Source organism: Monodon monoceros, unplaced genomic scaffold (assembly GCF_005190385.1).
Source record: "Monodon monoceros isolate NGI ecotype Baffin Bay Population unplaced genomic scaffold, NGI_Narwhal_1 Super_Scaffold_15, whole genome shotgun sequence".
In the NCBI taxonomy this organism is placed as follows: domain Eukaryota; kingdom Metazoa; phylum Chordata; class Mammalia; order Artiodactyla; family Monodontidae; genus Monodon; species Monodon monoceros.
Window position 1 is genome coordinate 19,484,846 of NW_021703771.1, and position 13,022 is coordinate 19,497,867.

At 42.3% G+C, this 13,022-nt stretch overlaps 1 pseudogene; it reads right to left on the minus strand.

The window, feature by feature from the left end:
* Positions 1-379: 379 nt before the first annotated feature.
* Positions 380-2,838, minus strand: LOC114896123 (annotated as a pseudogene).
* Between the last annotated feature and the right edge of the window lie 10,184 nt (positions 2,839-13,022).

Sequence of the window (13,022 nt, forward strand, 5' to 3'; positions counted from 1 at the left end):
ATTAGGGCAGAAAAGCCTATTCTTCTGAGTCTCAAACATGGTCCGAGAAAGCATATTCTGATTGTAGCAACTGACCAGTCAATCCAGAGTTCCACTCTCAAAACCCCTGCCCTGTTGGCTTTTCGTTTCCATTTCCTTCCCTGAGAAAAGGGCAATGTGTGGTCCAAGCTTAGACCTCGAAGGTGTAAGTCTTCCCCCTAAATGTATAATTATCCCCTCCTCCTGCTCCACTGAATTGGCACTTCATGAGCAGAAGTCAATTGTGCGAGCTGAGCTGTGTCAGTCATTCACAAGAGGCCACTGCTTTGTTATAGATTTTGTAGTGGGGAGGGGTAGAGAACCAGTTTTCTCAACAGGTACTGATCACAGGCAGTTGCCATTATGACTCAAACTTTGCTTTCTTTGACAAAGGGAGCGTGTCTTCCTTGTCTTCATCCTCATCATCATCCTCCTCATCATCAGGATAATCTACCAGACCCACGAGGCCTCCCCTGGTAGTAATAGCTGCCGTCTGAGATGTATTTTCAGGGATGGATCCAGGAGAGCCTGGAGATCCTGGGGATCCAGGTGAGCCTGGAGAACCAGGCAGATTTGTTGCAGGTGACTGGCTGGAGAGGGTAGTCTTTGTTCCACTAGAGAGGGAAAACTTGAAACTTGGGCTCTGCCGACCAGAAAGATTTGTTTTCAGAAGCATCTCCTTTTCCTCACTTTCTTTTAATTTCTTCCTCTCCATGAATTTACTTATTGGATCCATAATGTCATCATCATTCTTAGTTTTGTCAGATGGAGACACGACAGCTTCTCCATCTTCCATGTCATCTTCATCTGTGTTGAACCACATCTCATCTTCATCTTCTGTTGTTCTGGCGTCTCTTCAATATCTATGATTCCTCAAAATGGAACACATACTGTCAAGTTTGGGATTATCTTGCCTTTCTCTTTGCTGTTCAAATCTCAGTTTCAATCCTTTAAATGTTTGTACATAATCTACATCTTCCAATGCTTTCCAGTAAATTTCAATTACATGATCAATTAATGATTTTATGTCTTCCACTCTAATAAATTCAAACATTTCTATTATGGCAGAGTTCATCAGATTGTAGCGGGATCCATTGTTGAGAAATGCTTTGACTACTGGTTCAAACAAAAAACTTTTCATTATATAGCAGTTGTAAAACTCATCTTTTAATCCAATAATCTTTCTCTTAAAATGAAGAGCACATAATGCCAAGAAAGCATGCTTCGAGGCCATAAGAACTAACACTCTCCGGAGAATGTCCTTATTAATAATGTAGTTCTTTATGTGGTAGGTATGGTGCTCCACACAAAATGTTAACAATTCCAATACAAGTGCCAACAACTGGGCAGTCTGAAAATCATCTTTGCTAGGTTTGTCTTCTGTTGTATTTGCCAGTAAGGGAGCAGTAAGGACATGCATACAGTGCTTGTAGAAGAAACCCAGAAATTCAGTCTTTTCTGTTTTATTGGCAGTAGCTAACATGTTTTCTGGGTCAACTAATGTTCGAAGGAGGCCCATAAGCTGGACTGCTCCTCCATGTTCAGGGTCTGTATCACAAATCATATGTTCTATAATGAGGTTGATGAGCAAAATATCATCATCATTCTGTTGTGCCTCCTGCATGACAAACTCTCGTACCATGGATGGATTATATTCAACCAAGTATGATAATATATCAGTAGCAGCACTTCGCACCTGTGTATCATCCATGCCAAGGATGACTTCTAAAGCTGGTAATATACCCATGTTTGACAAAGTCTTGAAAAAAGCATCTCTGTTTTGAGGTTGTAGCGTTTGGGAGAATGCACAAAATTCTTTTAAAAAGTTAACCAATTCCTGTCTTTTTTCCTCATCTGTTGCTTCATCTGTTAGCTGTGCAAACAAATCTGTCAGAAATTTTTCATCTTCCTGTAACATACCAACAATTTCTACCTTATTGAAAAAGATAAAAGAGTGAAGTGTTGATAACATATTTTCTTCAAAGACTGAAGGGGTAGGTAGAACCATGTCTTGTATATACTGAACTCTGTATGTCTGATGAATTTTTTGTTTCAGCTCAGGATCTGATATGGGAATCACTTCTTTAAACTTGGCTGTTTTTGTTAGAAATTCCCTATGTTTTCGTGGTTGTGATAAAGCAGGATCATATTCTAAGCATCCAATGACGTCCATTATACATTCCTCAGAGAACATAACTTCAAAAAGAGCAGTTTGATTCAAGAGGAAGATGCCTTTGATAATTTCATACAAGTGGTGCAGTCCTTCAATATTTTCCAAATCCTCACACACATGAAAAAGCTCTAAGAGCTTTTTAATGTAATCCTCATTTCCCAGTGCTAGTGCAAGTTTTTCACGATGCAGGGGGGAAGGTAAAGATGATGCCACAAGTTTTGCAATTTCCTCAAGGCAACTTAATTCACAAGATGGCAATTCTAAACCTGGCGATGACATATCATCGAAACGCTCCTCTTCAGACTCATCTACAAGGTCCTGACTGATGTCCACTGATGGGTCCTTTCCTTGAACCTGACATATTTTCTCCCAAATTTCATCACATCCAGCTTTTTCTTGAAAGCTAAGGGCCAAGTCATAATTTTCTGCTTCAGACCACACAAAGTGTCCTGTTGTTTCTGGTATACAGTATTAGGATTTATTTTGGACTCTAAAAGTAGAGAACCGTCGCTCTTGGCCCTGACAAGCAGGGACATGCCCTTCAGCCGCTCCACGTAGCCCGACGACACATGCCCGGTGCCCCGGTCGTCCCACTGCCGGTCCTCGTTGAGTGTGTAAACCTTCACCCGCCGCCGGGTGTCGGTCATCGTGCCGCCCGGGGGCCACGGCAAAGGCCCCGCCGGAGTCGCCCGGGAAGTGGGTCCGGGGAAGGCGGGAGCCGAGGCGAGAGGACGCCTACGAGCGGAGGGCTCCCTGGCCTCACTGCCGCCGCTGGCCGCCCCGGGGCCGCGCTGCTGCCCTCATGGCCCGCCGCCGGGCCTGAGCTCTGGCCCCCGCCTTTCCTCGCCTCCGGCTCCTCGGCGCTATTGTCCAGGCCCAGCGAACCCGGCCGCCCGAGGGGGCCGTGCAGCGCTTCGCAGCCTCCCGCCCCGCCGCGCTAGGAACTCGCAGCGCCGTTCACTGCCCTGCTCCCGCCTCCGCCATGATCTCTGTGAAGCTGCTTCCCGCACTGCCTCCTCCTCAGGCCGCCGCCGCCATGTTTTCCTTCCTTATACCTGGCCCTGCCTCCGCAGCCGGGGACTGCGCTCCGCTTCCCTGCTTCAAATGTCCGAAGCCGACCGGCACCTGGTCCTGCTGCAGCTGCCACCACTACGCGGGAGACTCCGAGAGCCCCCTGGCGCACGAGCGCTCTTGACTACTGGGAGTTCCTTTCCTTCCGCCGCTGCCGCCGCCTCTTTCATCGCCTCTTCCGTCTTCCTCACAGAGTCAAAGCCGCTGCCATCTTGGTTCGCCCCTCAATAGCGGCGCGCGGGGCCACCCCCGTAGCAGCTTCCGGGACGGCCCATTGGCCCCACCATTTAAAGAGACAGGAGTGAAGCCTCGAGTCTCGCAGCGACGGAGGCCTCGGACGGAGACCTTGTTATCTGGGTTTTAAACAGACTCTGTCGGGTGGAATTAGGAGACACACCTCCTCACCTTTGAACTATTACGTAAGCTGAGTTCTTTCTGGGGGAAAAGATGGAAACCCCACCATTCAATAAGGGTTCAGACAGACATTTTGGGCAAATCGAGGGTGAGGACCTCAGTGGAAGTCTTAGACTATTGAGAGCATAACCAAAACCGTGAGAAAGAATTCATTGGAAGACAGGAGGATGTCTGGCAGGTTAGGTCATGCTCAGGAACAGTACTCCATCTTGAAGAGGTTCCAGCAACAATGCAGAGGTCAAACCTTGGTTTGTGCATCCCAGGAGAAAGTGTATGTGTTAATAATTGCAACAAATGGCTGACTTTAGGACTCAAGCAAGTTTATTGTGGGACACTTTCTCTGAGTATAATACAGAAAGAATAGTCTCTACATGTTGCACAAGCATCAGTGCCATCTCTTGGGAGCCTGACAACTGACTGATTACCCAGTTTGGAGCACATGTGTTAGGAGAAGAGTTCCATCTCAGAGTGATGCCTCTGAGAGATTTTTGAGGCTTGAAGCTGTGGGGTTTTGGCCTGACTGTTTGTAGTGGCTAGCTATAAATAACGGCAGACCCCTGATTCTTCCCGAAAATTCTTGAGGAGAAATGACTTCCTGCAGTTAAGGAGATGAAACAGGTAAATTCGAAATTCTTTTTATACTTTTATATGGAAGTTTGCAATCTCACTGGGAGATAGATAAATGATATGATCTCCTTGATAGAGAGAGTATCTGTATCACTTTAAAATATGTTGCTGATCTCAGAACACACACCCTCTGGTGGCCAAGACACTTTTAAGGCTCTGGTATAGCATAGGAGCAGAAATGTTTGGCTCATAGGATCTTAGAGGAGGTATGATTTACTCCATGGGTGTCCAGCCAGCTGGAGTCAGGCAGTGCCCAGTCCAACCCTGATGCAGAAAGGGATATCTTCACAAAGACTTTGTTGAACCAATGTGATAATATCCTCTAAGTTGTTTCCCAGTTAAGGCTCCCCACCTCATATTCTTGGAAACCTAACAAAGGGGAAGCAGGAGAGATTGTGCTGTTATTTGCAGGGTTTTTGTCTTATTTTTTAATGTTATAAATAGGCTATTGTGAGAAAACATTCTAAATTATCTAGATTTTCTGTATTAGAGAGAGGATACACTTCATCTTTCCTAATCAACGTGATCATTTGTAGGGAAGGGTCTGTATAACCAGCCCCAGCAAGGACACCTTCAGACTCTAGCAGATGGATTCTAAACTAATTAGTTGGGAATGAAAACATCTATAGCAAATGCATTATGTAAATACAGGCCACTTAAGATTACCCTGTCTTGAAGAGATAAAATTAGATACTTAGCAGAGAAGGGGGAGGTTGGGAGCAGATTAGAGGTTCATTTAGATTATATTTTGTTATTAGTTCTCCTTATCATTAACATCTGGCCTCTGTAGCTATAAATTATAAATATTCCACAGGTATTAGATCAAGTTTTCAACTGATTTTAGAAGACTGATTTATATATGGCCACAGAGCAGGTAACATCTGAGGCAGAATATGATTATAAACTGAATGGAGTTAATATTTGAGGGAAAATGTATAATTAGTTGAAGGTCCCTGCAGATTCACCAGTGTATTTCTATATTTTTCTTTCAAGTTCATTTGAAAATAAAATCTATGAATAGCTTACTTGACCAGTTTTGAACACTTTCATTTTACTACATTAAAAAGAGAGTATTTGCAATGGTTTTGTAATGCGCTGATGAGGCTGAACTGTTTCCCTAGGTATTTCCGGTTAGGGTAAGCCACAGGAGAGATTCTTGCTCAAGGCTGGTAGGGTGGAAGTGAAGCAGTAACCATTTGGTAGCTCACAGACATTGCTGCTTATCCTCTGGTTCACATTGTTGAAACCAACTGCTCCACCTTCCCCCAGGTCTTCTTTCAGTTTCTCTTACTCTTGGGCAAGGTGTGTGTTTAGTTCTGCAACCAAGAGCCCCAGCTTCTGTAGGATACCCCTGTCACCAACACCAGAGGCAGCAAGAAGAAACCTGGGTGTCAGTCCCTCTTTGTGGGAATCCAGCTCAGGCTGGTGAGTTCCAGTTCCGTCTTGTTCATCCCTACTCTATGTCCATCTTCCCTTCCTGACTACCCTGGGGACTTCAAGCTCCTTCATCAGACTTGGAGACCCCAACCTTACGGTGCCACAGCTTCCACAATCCCTGTATCAAATCCCTTCATACAAGTTGTTCTCAGTTGAGGGTAATTTTTTTTTTTTTGGTCACGCACAGCTTGCGGGATCTTAGTTTAGTTCCCCGACCAGGGATCAAGTCCATGCCCCCGCTGCAGTGGTAGTGTGGAGTTCTAACTGCTGGATGCCAGTGAATTCCCAACTGAGGGCAATTTTGACCCCCATAGGAAATTTGGTGATCTTTGGAGATGTCTTATTGTGACAGAAGTGAGGAGGTGGGAGGGGTAGGGAGGCAGGCATGAGAGTTGCTACTGGCATCTAGTTGACAGAGTTCAGGTACATGGCTAAACATCCTACTACGTGCAGGTCAGCACCCTGTGGCCCTTGTGCGCCGCCACCCCCGACCCCAACACACACACACATAGAATTATCCGTTGCAAAATGTTAATTTTGGAGGTTGAGAAACCCTTAGGGTTTGGACTGGATAATTCTTTATGAGGTAGAAGGTTCATAGGCTGTGGTTCTGTTTCAGATTGAACCCTAATTTTTTTTTTTTAAAGAAAAATTTTTAAAAAGAAATTTATATTTTATTTTTTGTGTGCAAACTGAAAGCTTTATTTATTTTTATTATTATCTTAAAAAATTTTTAAGCCTATTTATTTATTTAACATCTTTATTGGAATACAATTGCTTTACAATGGTGTGTTAGTTTCTGCTTTATAACAAAGTGAGTCAGTTATACATATACATATGTCCCCATATTTCTTCCCTCTTGCGTCTCCTTCCCTCCCACCCTATTTATATTTTATTTTTGGCTGCGTTGGGTCTTTGTTGCTGAGCGTGGGCTTTCTCTAGTTGCGGCAAGCGGGGGCTACTCTTCATTGTGGTGCACGGGCTTCTCATTGAGGTGGCTTCTCTTGTTGCGGAGCATGGACTCTAGGCGTGTGGGCTTCAGTAGTTGTGGCTCGTGGGCTGTAGAGTGCAGGCTCAGTAGTTGTGGTGCATGGGCTTAGTTGCTCTGCAGCATGTGGGATCTTCCTGGACCAGGGATCAAACCTGTGTCCCCTGCATTGGCAGGCGGATTATTAACCACTGCACCACCAGGGAAGTCCCAGAAGTCTAATATTTTAAAACAAATATTTTAGCAGTTTCCTCCTTGTCAGCAAAACTACATTTTCATTAAAGACCAAAAAGATGAAAACTTCCTTGGCTGTGCCATGTGGCTTGTGGATCTTAGTTCCCTGACTGGGGATCGAACCTGGGCCCTGGGAAGTGAAAATGACAAGTCCTAACCACTGGACTTCCAGGGAATTCCCAAAAAGATGAAAACTTAAAAAAAAAATTATTTATTTAGTTTTATTTTTGGCTGCGTCAGGTGTTAGTTGTGGCAGACGGGATCTTTCATTGCAGTGCACGGGCTCTTCATTGTGGCGGTTGCGCTTCTCTCTAGTTGTGGTGCGCAGGCTCCAGAGCACAGGGGCTCTGTGGTTGCAGCATGCAGGCTTAGTTGCCCCGCAGCCTGTGGGATGTTAGTTCCCTGACCAGGGATTGAACCTGCATCCCCTGCATTGGAAGGCAGATTCTTAACCACTGGACCACCAGGGAAGTCCCAAAAGATGAAAACTTTTGAGGAACATACACAGCTATCAATCTCTGGTGATATATTTATAGCTATAGAGCACGGTAAGATCCTAACATTTATGAAACACATACTATATAGTAAAAATCACAAAAGTTCTCTGTCAAAGTGTTTTTCTCAAATTGAGAGACTTCTTTTTTTTTTTTTTTAAACAGCAGATGTTGGGTTTATAGGAAAATTGAGCAGAAAGTAGAGTTCCCATATATCCATATCCACATCGCCTCTCCAACTGAGTTTTCACTATTGTTAACATCTCTGTTAGTGAGCATAAGTTTATCACAATTAACGAACCAATATTGATATGCTACTAAAGTTCATAGTTTACATTAGGGTTCATTCTGTGTTTGTATTTGTCTGCTCAGCCTTCTGTAACAAAATACCATAGACCGGTTGGCTAAAACACCAAAATTGATTTGCTCACAATTCTGTGGGCTGGAAGTCCAAGATCAAGGTCCAGTAGCGTTCTGTTTCTGGTGAGAGCTCTTCCTGGCTTGTAGATGGCTGGCTTCTCTCTGTGTGCCCACATGATCTTTCCTTTGTGCTTGAGGAGAGAGAGAGAGAGAGAGCTTTCTGTGTTTCTTCTTATAAGGACACTAATCCTATCATAGCAGGGCCCCATTCTTATGACCTCATTTAACCTTAGTTACCTCCTTATAGGCCCTATGTCCAAAAACAGTCACACTGGGGATTAGGGTTTGGGAGAACACAGTTGAGTCCATAGCAGTTCTAGAGTTTTTGACAAATGCATAATATCATGTATCTACCATTAAAGTATCATACAGAATAGTTTCATTGTCCTAAAGATCTCGTGTACACCACCTATTCATCTCTCCCCTCAAATCCCTGGCAACCACTGATCTCTTTACTGTCTCTATAGTGTTGCCTTTTCCAGAACACCATATAGTTGAAATCATACAATATGTAGCCTTTTCAGACTGACTTCTTTACTTAGCAACATGTGTTTAAGTGTCCTGCATGTCTTTTTGTGTCTTGATAGGACATATCTTTTTATTGCCCCACAATATTCATTGTATGGATGTACCACAGTTTGTTTATCCATTGACCTATTGAAAGACATCTTGGTTGCTTCCAATTTTTGGAAATTATGAATAAAGCTTGTATAAATATTCATGTGCAAGTTTTTGTGTGGATATACATCTTGAACTCATTTGCATAAGTATCCAGGAGTACAGTTGCTGGATTGAATGGTAACAATATGTTAAGCTTTGTAGGAAACTATCAAACTGTCTTCCAAAATTGGTGTGCCATATTGCATCCCACCAACAATGAATGAGAATTCCTGTTGCTTTACATTCCTGTCAGCATTTGGTGTTGTCTGTGTAATAGGTGCATAGTGGTGGCTCATTGTTTTAATTTTCAATTTCCTAATGATATGTGATATTGATTGTCTTTTTCTATGTTTACTTGCTATCCATATATCTTTGTTGGTGAGGTATCAGTTCAGATCTTTTCTTTTTTTTATTGCCCTGTTTTACAAAAATTTATTTATTTTTGGCTCCATTGGGTCTTCATTGCTGCGCGTGGGCTTTCTCTAGCTGAGGTGAGCGGGGCCTACTCTTTGTTGCAGTGCGTGGGCTTCGCATTGCAGTGGCTTCTCTTGTTGCGTAGCATGGGCTATAGGTGCACAGGCTTCAGTAATTGTGGCTCACAGTCTCTAGAGCACAGGCTTAGCTGTTGTGGCGCATGGGCTTATTTACTCCACAGCATGTGGGATCTTCCTGGACCAGGGCTCGGACCCGTGTCCCGTGCATTGGCAGGCGGATTCTGAACCAGTGCACCACCATGGAAGCCCAGTCCAGATCTTTTGCCTTCTCTTAAATTGGGTTGTGTGTTTTCTTATTGTTGAGTTTTAAAAGTTCTTTATATATTCAGAAATAAGGGCTTGTCTTTTCATTCTCTTAACAGTGTCTTTCACAGAACAGAAGTTTTACACTTTAATTAAGTTCAGCTTATCAATTGTTTCTTTCATGGGTTCTGCTTTCGGTGTTGTATCTGTAAACTCACTGCCAAATCTAAGGTCACCTAAATTTTTTCTGATGTTGTCTTTTAGGAGGTTTATAGTTTTATGTTTTGTATTTAGGTCTATAATCCATTTTGAATTAATTTTTGCGAAAGGTGTAGGGTCTGTCTAGGTTATTTTTTTTTTCTTTTTGCATGTAGATGTCCAGTTGTTACAGCATTATTTATCAAAAAGACTATTGTTATGGGCTGAATTGTGTCCCCCCTAGCCTCCCAAATTCATATGTTGAAGCCTTAGCTTAGTGCTTTAGAATGTGACTGTAGAGATAGGGCTTTCAAAGAAGTAATTAAGTTAAAATGAGTTGTTAGAGTGGGCTCTTATCCAGTGTGACTGATATCCTTATAAAAAGGGACTACAAACACCATACATATATACAGACCAAGAGATGACCATATGAAGACACAGTGAGAAAGTTGCCATCTGCAAGCCAAGGAGAGAAGCCTCAAAAGAAACCAGACCTGCTGACGCCATGATCTTGGACTTTTAGCCTCCAGAACTGTGACAAATAAATTTCTGTTGTTTAAGCCATCCAGTCTGTGATATGTTGTAATGGCAGTCCTAGCAAACTAATACAACTATCATTTATCCATTGAATTGCTTTTGCTTCTTTGTCAAAGATCAGCTGTCTGTATTTATGTGGGTGTATTTTTGTGCTTCCTATTCTGTTTCATTGATTGATTTGTCTGTTTTTCACCAGTACCATATTGTGTTAATTACTGCAGCTTTATAGTAAGTCTTTAAAGTTAGGTAGTGTCAGTCCTCCAACTTTGTTCTTCTTCTTCACTATTTTGTTGGTTATTTTGAGTCTTTTGTCTTTCCATATAAACTTTAGAATCAGTTTGTCAGTATGCACAAAATAACTAGCTAGGATTTTGATTGGGATTGCATTTGAATCTATAGGTCAAAATGGGAAGAACTGAGATCTTAACAACATTTTGTCCTCCTATCCATGAACATGAACTATCTCTCCGTTTATTTAGATATTCTTTGATTTCATTCATCGGAGTTTGTATTTTTCCTCATGTAGATCTTGTACATATTTTGTGAGGTTTATACTAATATATTTCTTTTTTTGAGTGCTAATGCAAATGATGTGTTTTTAATTTCAAATTCTAATTTTTCATTGCTGGCATTTAGGAAAGCAATTGACATATGTTAGTTTTCTTTGGGGACAGGCAGTTGCTGAGGAAAAAGAAATGCTCTGGGCTTATTTCAAAATGGTTAATTTTTCCCTTCCACTGCCACAAGCACAAGGGGGGTTTTTCTCTGATCTTCACCCTGAGAATGTGGAGGGGCTCCTGAAGGTAAAACTAAAAAAATGTGAGGTTTCCCCTGAAGCTGGGCACCCTGGAGTTTTTATCTCTTAAGTTAGACCAAACTCAGTATCCAGAAATTAGTGAATTGTCCTTTAAGTGGTCCTTCCAGGCTCTAGCAGCAGCTTCTGCTCCAGTAAGCTGTGATTCTCTGTATTCTTCAGTTTCTCCAGTTTTCAGGGCAGTGGTTTGCCCTATGGTCTCAGTTCTCTGGTGGATCTAAGCAGAGATGTTGAGTTTCGCTTTGTTCAGTTCTTTTTTTTTTTTAGATGTGAGGATGGGAATTACAATTTCCAAGCTCTTTACATGTCAGACTGGAAACTAGAAGTCTCACAGCATTTTATAAAGTATCAGGCGCCTCAAGTATTATAAAAATAACACATCAGTAGCATTATATTGAACAATATGGACATTTTTCACTATATAATTTTATTTTACATGATTATTAAAGGAAATTTAAGCTCTGTTAAAAAGAAAGATAAAGTAATTAAAACAGCAGTTTCTAATTAGTCCTATCACCCAACACCATCTCTGTTCACATTCTAGTAAATGTCTCTTTCCTTCCTCCCTCCGCTTCAGATTTTATGAAGTGCCTACAATCTGCTGTTCCCTGAGCTAGATGAAGGTTCTTTGGAGTTTCTTGTACCTGTATCATTGTGTGCCTGTAAGCTATGTGATGAACTCAATTCTCCCAACCATTTTCTTCTGGTTCAACTAGTACTGGTTCAGTATCACAGTGCCCTGCGATGTCATCTGGTTTCACTTGGAACAAAAAAGATTCTACTTTTAGAGGTACACAAGAGGACAGATATCACCTGGTAGTACTTAGTGATGACATAGTCATCCAAACTTTTTTGTTTGTTTTTGTTTTTTGTTTTTGCGGCACGCGGGCCTCTCACTGTTGTGGCCTTTCCCGTTGCGGAGCACAGGCTCCGGACGCGCAGGCTCAGCGGCCATGGCTCATGGGCTGAGCCACTCCGCGGCATGTGGGATCTTCCCAGACCGGGGCACGAACCCGTGTCCCTTGCATTGGCAGGCGCACTGCCAACCACTGCACCACCAGGGAAGCCCCAAACTTTTAATACCATTGTTTTTCTTTAGATTATCACAAAATGAAAATATAAACATATAAATTCATGGACTTTCCAATATACTCTTGTTTATTAGTTTGAAAAAAGGGCTTTTAAAAGATATGTGTTATTAGATGCCTATTTTGGCCTTACTTTTTTTTTTTAATTTTACACCCATAAAATGTCTACCTTTACGTAGTAAAACTTTATGTAGTGGTTAATAAAACCACTTTTTTTTTTTTTTTTTGCGGTACACAGGCCTCTCACTGCTGTGCCCTCTCCCGTTGCGGAGCACAGACTCCGGACGCGCAGGCTCAGTGGCCATGGCTGATGGGCCCAGCCGCTCCGCGGTATGTGGGATCTTCCCAGACTGGGGCACGAACCCGTGTCCCCTGCATCGGCAGGCGGACTCTCAACCATCTGTGCCACCAGGGAAGCCCCAATAAAACCACTTCTTGATGGACCTTCCAAAGGAAACTAGTTGTGAAATGTATAAGAAGAAATACTGATTAAAATGCGTAATTGTGTGGATGTAAATTCATTATGTGTATATAAAATCTGATGTATATTTTACCATAGATATAATTCTCTATTTTAGATTCCAGCAGTAATGTTAGCCCAGTAAATTCTTAAGCTTTACCAACACCTTACTGAGTTACTTTACACTGTAGAAGTCTTTACGTTATTAGGAAATGAGAAAGGAAAACAGAACAGCCCCTGACATTCAGAAGCTGGTCTGGCACTCACAGCTAGGCTGTATTATTCTCCTATGAGACATAAATTATCTCATAGAACACAACCTCAGACCAGATTACTCTGAGACCAAGATAAAATGAGACAGAGCAACACTACTTCATAATTTTGTCTAAGCACAGACATAAACAAGGTCACTCTGCCACCCACAGAATATCCATGAAACACCCCTATCATAGCCAAAATGAGTGACTGCTACTTCTTTACTAATTACAGCTTTATCCTTATGCTGTTCTCTTTCCCATAGATAAGATTGATGGAGAAACTTAATCATAGACTCTCTGCCAAGTCACTGAATCAAATTCCAAATCCTGTAATTGGTTCTTTCTACTACAGTCTTACTGAGACGACTTATATGATTCCCCATGGTGTATATTCT